Source organism: Ammospiza nelsoni, chromosome 26 (genome assembly GCF_027579445.1).
Source record: "Ammospiza nelsoni isolate bAmmNel1 chromosome 26, bAmmNel1.pri, whole genome shotgun sequence".
Taxonomy (NCBI): domain Eukaryota; kingdom Metazoa; phylum Chordata; class Aves; order Passeriformes; family Passerellidae; genus Ammospiza; species Ammospiza nelsoni.
In genome coordinates, this window is record NC_080658.1 from 103,969 (window position 1) to 112,123 (window position 8,155).

Here is an 8,155-nt window from a genome sequence, read left to right on the forward strand (position 1 = left end):
TGGCGGCCTCTCGGCGCAGGGCTGCAGTACCGCGCTCTGCCCACAAGGCGGCAGCACTGCCGCCCGCCCCAGCCGGGGGCGCAGCGCGCCTCGGGGCTGCGGGCAGGGAAGGTGGCAAAAAAGAACAGGGGCGACCCCCGCCGAAAACTGCTCTGAAATAAATGCCAAAAACCTGCCTCTTACCCCACCAGAATCAAACAAGGCCCCTTGCTTTAAAGCCATGTTTAAATAAATTTTTTATTTCCATTTTTCGTATTTATATTCACATGCATAGCTATAGTGGACATTGATGTAGCATGTAATTTATATAACATTATTCTATTTCTATTATTTATATTTACTTATATTTTGTGCTTTTATAAATATCTTTCCACATTGATTGCATATTTCTATGTCTAAAATTACATTTCTATCATGCTTTCACTATTTAAAATACAAATCCCATCCTAACTAAATAAATACAAAAAAGCTCTATTCTTTTAAACTACATTGAAATATTTTTATATTTATAGCGCTCATGACTATATTCACATTTATATTTGCAGTTTATACTTAAGCATTATATTAATCATTATGTATAACATGTATCCTATTCAAATAAGAGATAAATTATTTTCCTAATTATGTACCATATCTACTGCTACAACTTATTTTTCCTTACATTTTTAATTTTTATATTAACCTTCAGCTATTTATGATCTATTTCTATTCTTAGATTTCTACCTTTATATTATTTGTATTTATAATGTTTATACTAAAACACCTGCTTTTGCCAAATAAAAAAAAAAAAAATCCCCTTTATTTTAAACTACTTAAAAAAACCTAGAGTATATCAATCTGGTATAACATATAACAAATGATAGATATGATAGATGTAAAATTGATATAAATATTGTAGTGTATTATAGGAAATAAATAAAAATCAATATGATCCATAACACAAGTAATACTGTATAAATGTTATATTTATGTTATTTTATATTTCAAATAATTTAACATTTCTTTATATATTTGCATATACTTGACAAACATTTCTATATTTATACTTGGGTTGCGATTTTTTTCTGGGTGTTTTCTGGGTCTTTTCTTGCCCTTCTTCGAATTTTTTTCTGGGTTATTTCTTGTCCATCTTGGGGGTTTTTTCTGGGTTTTTTCTTGCCCATCTTCAGACTTTTTTCTGGTTTTCTTCTTGCCCATCTCAGAGGTTTTTTTTTTGGGTTTTTTTCTGGGTTTTTTTCTTGCCCATCTTGGGTGATTTTCTGGGGTTTTTCTACGTTTTTTTCTTGCCCATCTGGGATTATTTTCTGGGTTTTTTTTCTCGTTGCTTTCTTGCCCATCCTGGGCTTTTTCTGGGTTTTTTTCTTGTCCATCATGTGGTTTTTTTCTGGTTTTTTCCTGCTCATCTTCGTCTGGTTTTCTGGGTTTTAAGCCAAAATCGGTACATATCATGTCAGTTCATGCAATACAACCCGGCTGGGGATTTTTTATTCTAAATTTAACAAGGAGTCGCAAAACCTGGAAAGCAAAAGTCACACACACAAGGTTAAATCCAGTCAGCAAGCACTCACACACGCAGAAACGAGCAGACACAGACAGACACAGCCACGTGCTCTCACACACGCTCACACAATCTTTCCACTTAAATGCTCACTGCGGCCCTTACTCGAGATGCTGAAGAACGTGCTGTGACACATCTTCCGGCTGCCGCTCCTTGAGGTAAAATGGCAGATCCTGGGGAAATCAGCAGCCTCGGGGACCTGTGAGACGACAGGAAGGGTCAACGAGTGGCTATCTGACAGCTAGGACTTGTCTCCTCTCTGGACTGATAAATTTTCTACCCAAAATCCAATAGAAGACAGATGTATAGGTACATAGAACATAAGCCACCATAGGCAGATACAATACAAGCCAGGACTTGCAAAAATTCTCTGGAAGATGAATTCTTGCGCCCTATTCCCTTTCAGAAGAAGGAACCTACACAACTACTGCAGTCATCTGAGGAGGTGCATCTGAAAAAAAAGTTAGGACAACAGTCAGACGGTTCAATGATAACTGAAGAGCTCCAGATATCCTGTGTCCATCTACAAATCCCATCTAGAGTCCAACTACACCCCACACTGCACATTACAAATCCCCGGGCCCTCTCCTATTGCACCAGGCTATGCGGCAGGGCAGAGCACCTCGGGCACAAATGTGTGCTGACAGCCGTGACACAGGATGGACAGGACAGGACAGACAACGGGGACACAACACAGACAGAAAATTCTAGGCAAGGAAAATGGCTGCAAGGACTGAGAGAATGCAAAAGGAGAGGACCGAGTTCAAACTGATGGTGAGCTGATGAGGCTCAGAGAACCCCGAAGGAAGAAGATGATAACTGAATGATTTCTTCTAAGAACTGCAAAGATGGATGCCTAGGAATCCTACGGTCAGAATCCTCTACCTAACCTCATATTACGCCAAGTCCTAATCCACCAAAATGGATCCAGGTGGGGGCATAGCTGTCCATACAGCCCAGACCGAGACCTGACAAGACATCAGATGCGATGCTTCCAAAGACAGAAGAGAGTCTGACGCCTGTCTGAGCTCCCCAGTCAAAAGTTCTGTGGCCTGGGTGCCAGGACAGGGAATGCAGAGATCACAGATGCTAACAATGATGCCAAGATTAATGACAGGCACCCCTAAGGTAAAAGACATGGGATACACAAACAACACACAATTCACAACAGACAAGTGACACGAGACACACCGGGACTGCTCTGCCCTGCTGCACACCTCAGCACTGTGATCAAAAGTGAGACTTGGCTTCTATGGGGCCTAAGGGGCCACTTCATTAACACCCCCCCACCTCCAAACTGGACTCAAAACTCCCTCCCTGTAATCCCCAAACCAGCACCGTGCTTTCAGCCCCTCTGTGGGTCACGGCCCTCTACTTATCTCTCATACAGCTGGGGATGCTGGTCCCTGTCAGGTGCAAAGAAAGGCCACCTCATCAGATGGGAAGGTCCTGCTGGCACCGGGCTGGTGTCTCTCAGACAGCTAGATTAAAGAGAACCAAACATCAGTGCCTGATCTTGGCACCGCATCGGCCAAAACCCCACCGCTCTGCTACTCACCGCGCTCCTAAGAAGGCCCGGCACCTCCTAACCCTGACCCTCTGCCACACGTGGAATGCATCTGCACCTGAAAGAAAGTTAGAACACATGTCAAACATCACCAGGATAACTCACAAGCTGCAAACACCATATGTCAATCTAGGAACAACATCTAGAGCCCAAGTACAGCCCACATTACAAATTTCAACTCCCCACGGTTTCTCCTACTGCAGCAGGCCATGCGGCAGGGCAGAACAGCTCCGGCAAAAAATGTGTGCACACACCCGTGACACAGAAAGTGACAAACAGGGGGGACATGAAACACGACACATCATGCTTGTGGTGAGGGCCTCGAGGGGAAAAGGCAAAAGGGACCCCAAAGACACACTAGGGAGCACGGCACACCGGACAACATGACACAGACCGGAGCTGTTCTGCATTGCCCGCCTGAAAGCTGCCATCAAAAGTAGAGCCTCTCCCTTTAGCTGTCCTAAGAGGCCTTTGGAGAAGATTGCTTTCCCCTCTGCTCATTTTTGAATCTGTCCCAAGAACTCCCAATCTGCTACTCCGCCATCTCCAGACCGTGGCCCCCGACTTATCTTTTGGATGATCGCTGAGGGGAATCCACGCTGCACCTGAAATGAGTCTGCCTCGGAGGGCTCTGTGACGGCCTGTGAGCCTCTAGGTCAGCTGCAATAAAGAAAACCAAAACCAAAGTATGAGTCCAGAGTTATGTGGGCCAAATCCCTGCAAGTCAGCTACTTGCCCTCTCCTGAGTGTGCCTGGCTCCTTCAGGCTCCAGCTTCATCCTGATTCCAAGGCTGTGGCCTTTATTAGCAGTGGCACCTGGGTTACAGAAAGACAAAGTTAAATGGCATTCCTCTGAGTGCAGTGGATCACCTTGTATGCTGTAAGCCATGGCAATGCCTCTGCTAGGCTTCTGAACAGCCTTGTGTGGGGGGGCCCTCAAATAAACACCCTTTCTCAACCTGCTGCTTGCAAACCCCCTCCTAAGAACTCCTAAACTGGATACCTGATCACCCTCCCTCTCCCAGTCACCATCCTCAACTCACCTGAAGCCTCAATCTCAAACATCATCCTTGACACTGGGCAGATCCCTCTTGTGACACGATGAATCTGCTGAAAAATTGTTGTGCTTGAGAGCTGAGCAATAACAGCCAGTTCTGTCCACTGCTCACCTTGACTGCTGGCATCCAGATTGACTTCCTGAAAAGAAAGACAAAGAACAGAGCTGTAACACACTCACCATACACACTTCTGCTGCAGAGACAAATGGGGCCTCACCGGCTCGGGGCAATCCCCTCACCCGGGATGGGGCCCTCTGGCACACATTTAATCCATCTGAATCTGAAAAAAAAGTTAGGACAAGAGTCACACTGTTGCAGGATAACTGATGAGCTCCAGATGCCCTGTGCCCATCCACAGATCCCATCTAGTGTCCAACTACACCCCACATTACAAACTCCAAGTCTCCAAGACTTCTCCTATCGCACCAGGCTGTGCAGCACGGCAGAGCAGCCCCATCCCAAATGTGTGCAGACACCCGTGACACAGGACAGACAGGACAGACAACAACAGGGGACACAACAGGAACAGAAATCTCTTGGCAAGGAAAATGGCTGCAAGGACTGAGAGAATGCAAAAGGAGATGAGTGAGCTGAGACCGATGGTGAGCTGATGAGGCTCAGAAAACCCTGGGGGACGAAGATGATAACTGAATGATTAATTCCAAGAACAGCAAAGATGGATGCCTAGGAATCCTACGGTCAGAATGCTGTACCTAACCTCATATTATTACAAGTCCTAATCCACCACAATGGATCCAGGTGGGGCATAGCTGTCCATACAGCTCAGAACTAGACCTGACAAGAAATCTGACTGGATGCTTCCAAAGAGGTAACTTTTGACTGGGGAGCTCAGACAGGTATCAGAAACTCATATATGGCCTGGGTGCCGGGCCAGGGAATGCAGAGATCAGAGATGCTAACAATGATGCCAGGGGTACTGACAGGGCCCTCCAAAGGTAAAAGACATGGGATACACAAACAACACATAATGCACAACAGACAAGTGACACGAGACACACCGGGACTGCTCTGCCCTGCACACCTCAACACTGTGATCAAAAGTGAGACTTGGCTTTTATGAGGCCTAAGCGGCCACCTCATGAACATCCCCCACCTCCAAAGCCGAATCAAAAACTCCACCCAGTATTTCCCGAAACAGCACCATGACTTCATCCCCACTGTGGGTCACAGCCCTCTACTTATCTCTCAGACATCTGGGGATGCTGGTCCCTGTCAGGTGCAAAGAAAGGCCACCTCGTCAGCTGGGAAGGTCCTGCTGGCACCGGGCTGGTGTCTCTGAGACAGCTAGAGTAAAGAGAACCAAACATCAGTACCTGATCTTGGCACCGCATTGGCCAAAACCCCACCGCTCTGCTACTCACCGCGCTCCTAAGAAGGCCCGGCACCTCCTAACCCTGACCCTCTGCCACACGTGGAATGCATCTGCACCTGAAAGAAAGTTAGAACATATGTCAAACACCACCAGGGTTACTCACAAGCTGCAAACACCTTATGTCAATCTAGGAATAGCATCTAGAGCCCAAGTACAGCCCACATTACAAATTCCCCCTCCCTATGGTTCGTCTTATTGCAGCAGGCCATGCGGCAGGGAAGAACAGCTCTGGCACAAATCTGTGCACACACCCGTGACACAGAAAGTGACAAACAGGGGGGACATGAAACACGACACATCATGCTTGTGGTGAGGGTCTCGAGGGGAGAAGGCAAAAGGGACCCCAAAGACACACTAGGGAACACAGCACACCGGACAACAGGATACAGACCGGAGCTGTTCTGCACTGCCCGCCTGAAAGCTGCCATCAAAAGTAGAGCCTCTCCCTTTAGCTGTCCTAAGAGGCCTTTGGAGAAGATTGCTTTCCCCACTGCCAATTTTTAAATCTGGCCAAAGAACTGCCAACCTGATACTCTCTCATCATCTCATCTCCAGACCGCGGCCCCCGACTTATCTTTTAGATGATCGGTGAGGGGAATCCACGCTGCACCTGAAATGAGTCTGCCTCGGAGGGCTCTGTGATGGCCTGTGAGCCTCTCGGTCAGCTGCAATAAAGAAAACCAAAATCAAAGAGTGAGTCCAGAGTTATGTGGGCCAAATCCCACCAAGGCAGCTACTTGCCCTCTCCTGAGTGTGCCTGGCTCCTTCAGGCTCCAGCTTCATCCTGATTCCAAGGCTGTGGCCTTTATTAGCAGTGGCACCTGGGTTAGAGAAAGGCAAAGTTAAATGGCATTCCTCTGAGTGCAGTGGATCACCTTGTGTGCTCTAAGACATGGCAATGCCTCTGCTAGGCTTCTCAGCCTTGTGTGGGGTGCCCTCAAATAAACACCCTTTCTCACCCTGCTGCTTGCAAACCCCCTCCTAAGAACTCCTAAACTGGATACCTGATCACCCTCCCTCTCCCAGTCACCATCCTCAACTCACCTGAAGCCTCAATCTCAAACATCATCCTTGACACTGGGCAGATCCCTCTTGTGACACGATGAATCTGCTGAAAAATTGTTGTGCTTGAGAGCTGAGCAATAACAGCCAGTTCTGTCCACTGCTCACCTTGACTGCTGGCATCCAGATTGACATCCTGAAAAGAAAGACAAAGAACAGAGCTGTAACACACTCACCATACACACTTCTGCTGCAGAGACAAATGGGGCCTCACCGGCTCGGGGCAATCCCCTCACCCGGGATGGGGCCCGCTGGCACACATTTAATCCTTCTGAATCTGAAAAAAAAGTTAGGACAAGAGTCACACTGTGGCAGGATAACTGATGAGCTCCAGATGTCCTGTGTCCATCTACAAATCCCATCTAGAGTCCAACTACACCCCACATTACAAACTCCAAGTCTCCAAGACTTGTCCTATCGCACCAGGCTGTGCAGCACGGCAGAGCAGCCCCATCCCAAAAGTGTGCAGACACCCGTGACACAGGACAGGACGTGACAAACAATAGGCACAAGACACAGACAGAAATCTCTTGGCAAGGAAAATGGCTGCAAGGACTGAGAGAATGCAAAAGGAGATGACCGAGCTGAGACCGATGGTGAGCTGATGAGGCTCAGAGAACTCTGAAGGAAGAAGATGATTACTGAGTGATTAATTCCAAGAACAGCAAAGACGGATGCCTAGGAATCCTACAGTCAAAATCCTCTACCTAACCTCGTAATATTACAAGTCCTGATCCACCATAATGGATCCAGGTGGGGCACAGCTGTCCATACAGCTCAGAACAAGACCTGAAAAGACATCTGACTGGATGCTTCCAAAGAGAGAAGAGAGTCTGATGCCTGTCTGAGCTCGCGAGTCAAAAGCTCTGTGGCCCGGGTGCCAGACCAGGGAATGCAGAGATTACAGATGCTAACAATGATGCCAGGGGTACTGACAGGGCCCTCAAAGGCCTAAGGTAGAAGACAGGAGATACACAAAACAACACACAATGCACAACAGACAAGTGACACGATGCACACGGGGACTGCTCTGCCCTGCACACCTCAGCACTGTGATCAAAAGTGAGACTTGGCTTTCATGGGGCCTAACGAGCCGTTTAATGAACACCCCCCGCTCCAAACTGGACTCAAAAACCCCTCCCAGGAATTCCCAAACAAGCACCATGCCTTGATCCCCACTGTGGGTCGCAGCCCTCTACTTATCTCTCAGACATCTGGGGATGCCAGTCTGTGTCAGGTGCAAAGAAAGGCCACCTCGTCAGATGGGAAGGTCCTGCTGGCACCGGGCTGGTGTCTCTCAGACAGCTAGATTAAAGAGAACCAAACATCAGGGCCTGATCTTGGCACCGCATCGGCCAAAACCCCACCACTCTGCTACTCACCGCGCTCCTAAGAAGGCCCGGCACCTCCTAACCCTGACCCTCTGCCACACGTGGAATGCATCTGCACCTGAAAGAAAGTTAGAACATATGTCAAACACCACCAGGATAACTCACAAGCTGCAAACATCTTATGTC

At 47.6% G+C, this 8,155-nt stretch overlaps 1 long non-coding RNA gene across 1 annotated transcript; it reads right to left on the reverse strand.

Moving 5' to 3' along the window:
* Positions 1–211: 211 nt before the first annotated feature.
* On the reverse strand, positions 212–2,160 carry LOC132084306 (uncharacterized). The gene is made up of 2 exons (XR_009420046.1): positions 1,664–2,160; positions 212–1,515 (listed from the first exon to the last, which is right to left on the reverse strand). It is a non-coding gene; the product is annotated as an uncharacterized LOC132084306 (long non-coding RNA).
* Positions 2,161–8,155: the final 5,995 nt, after the last annotated feature.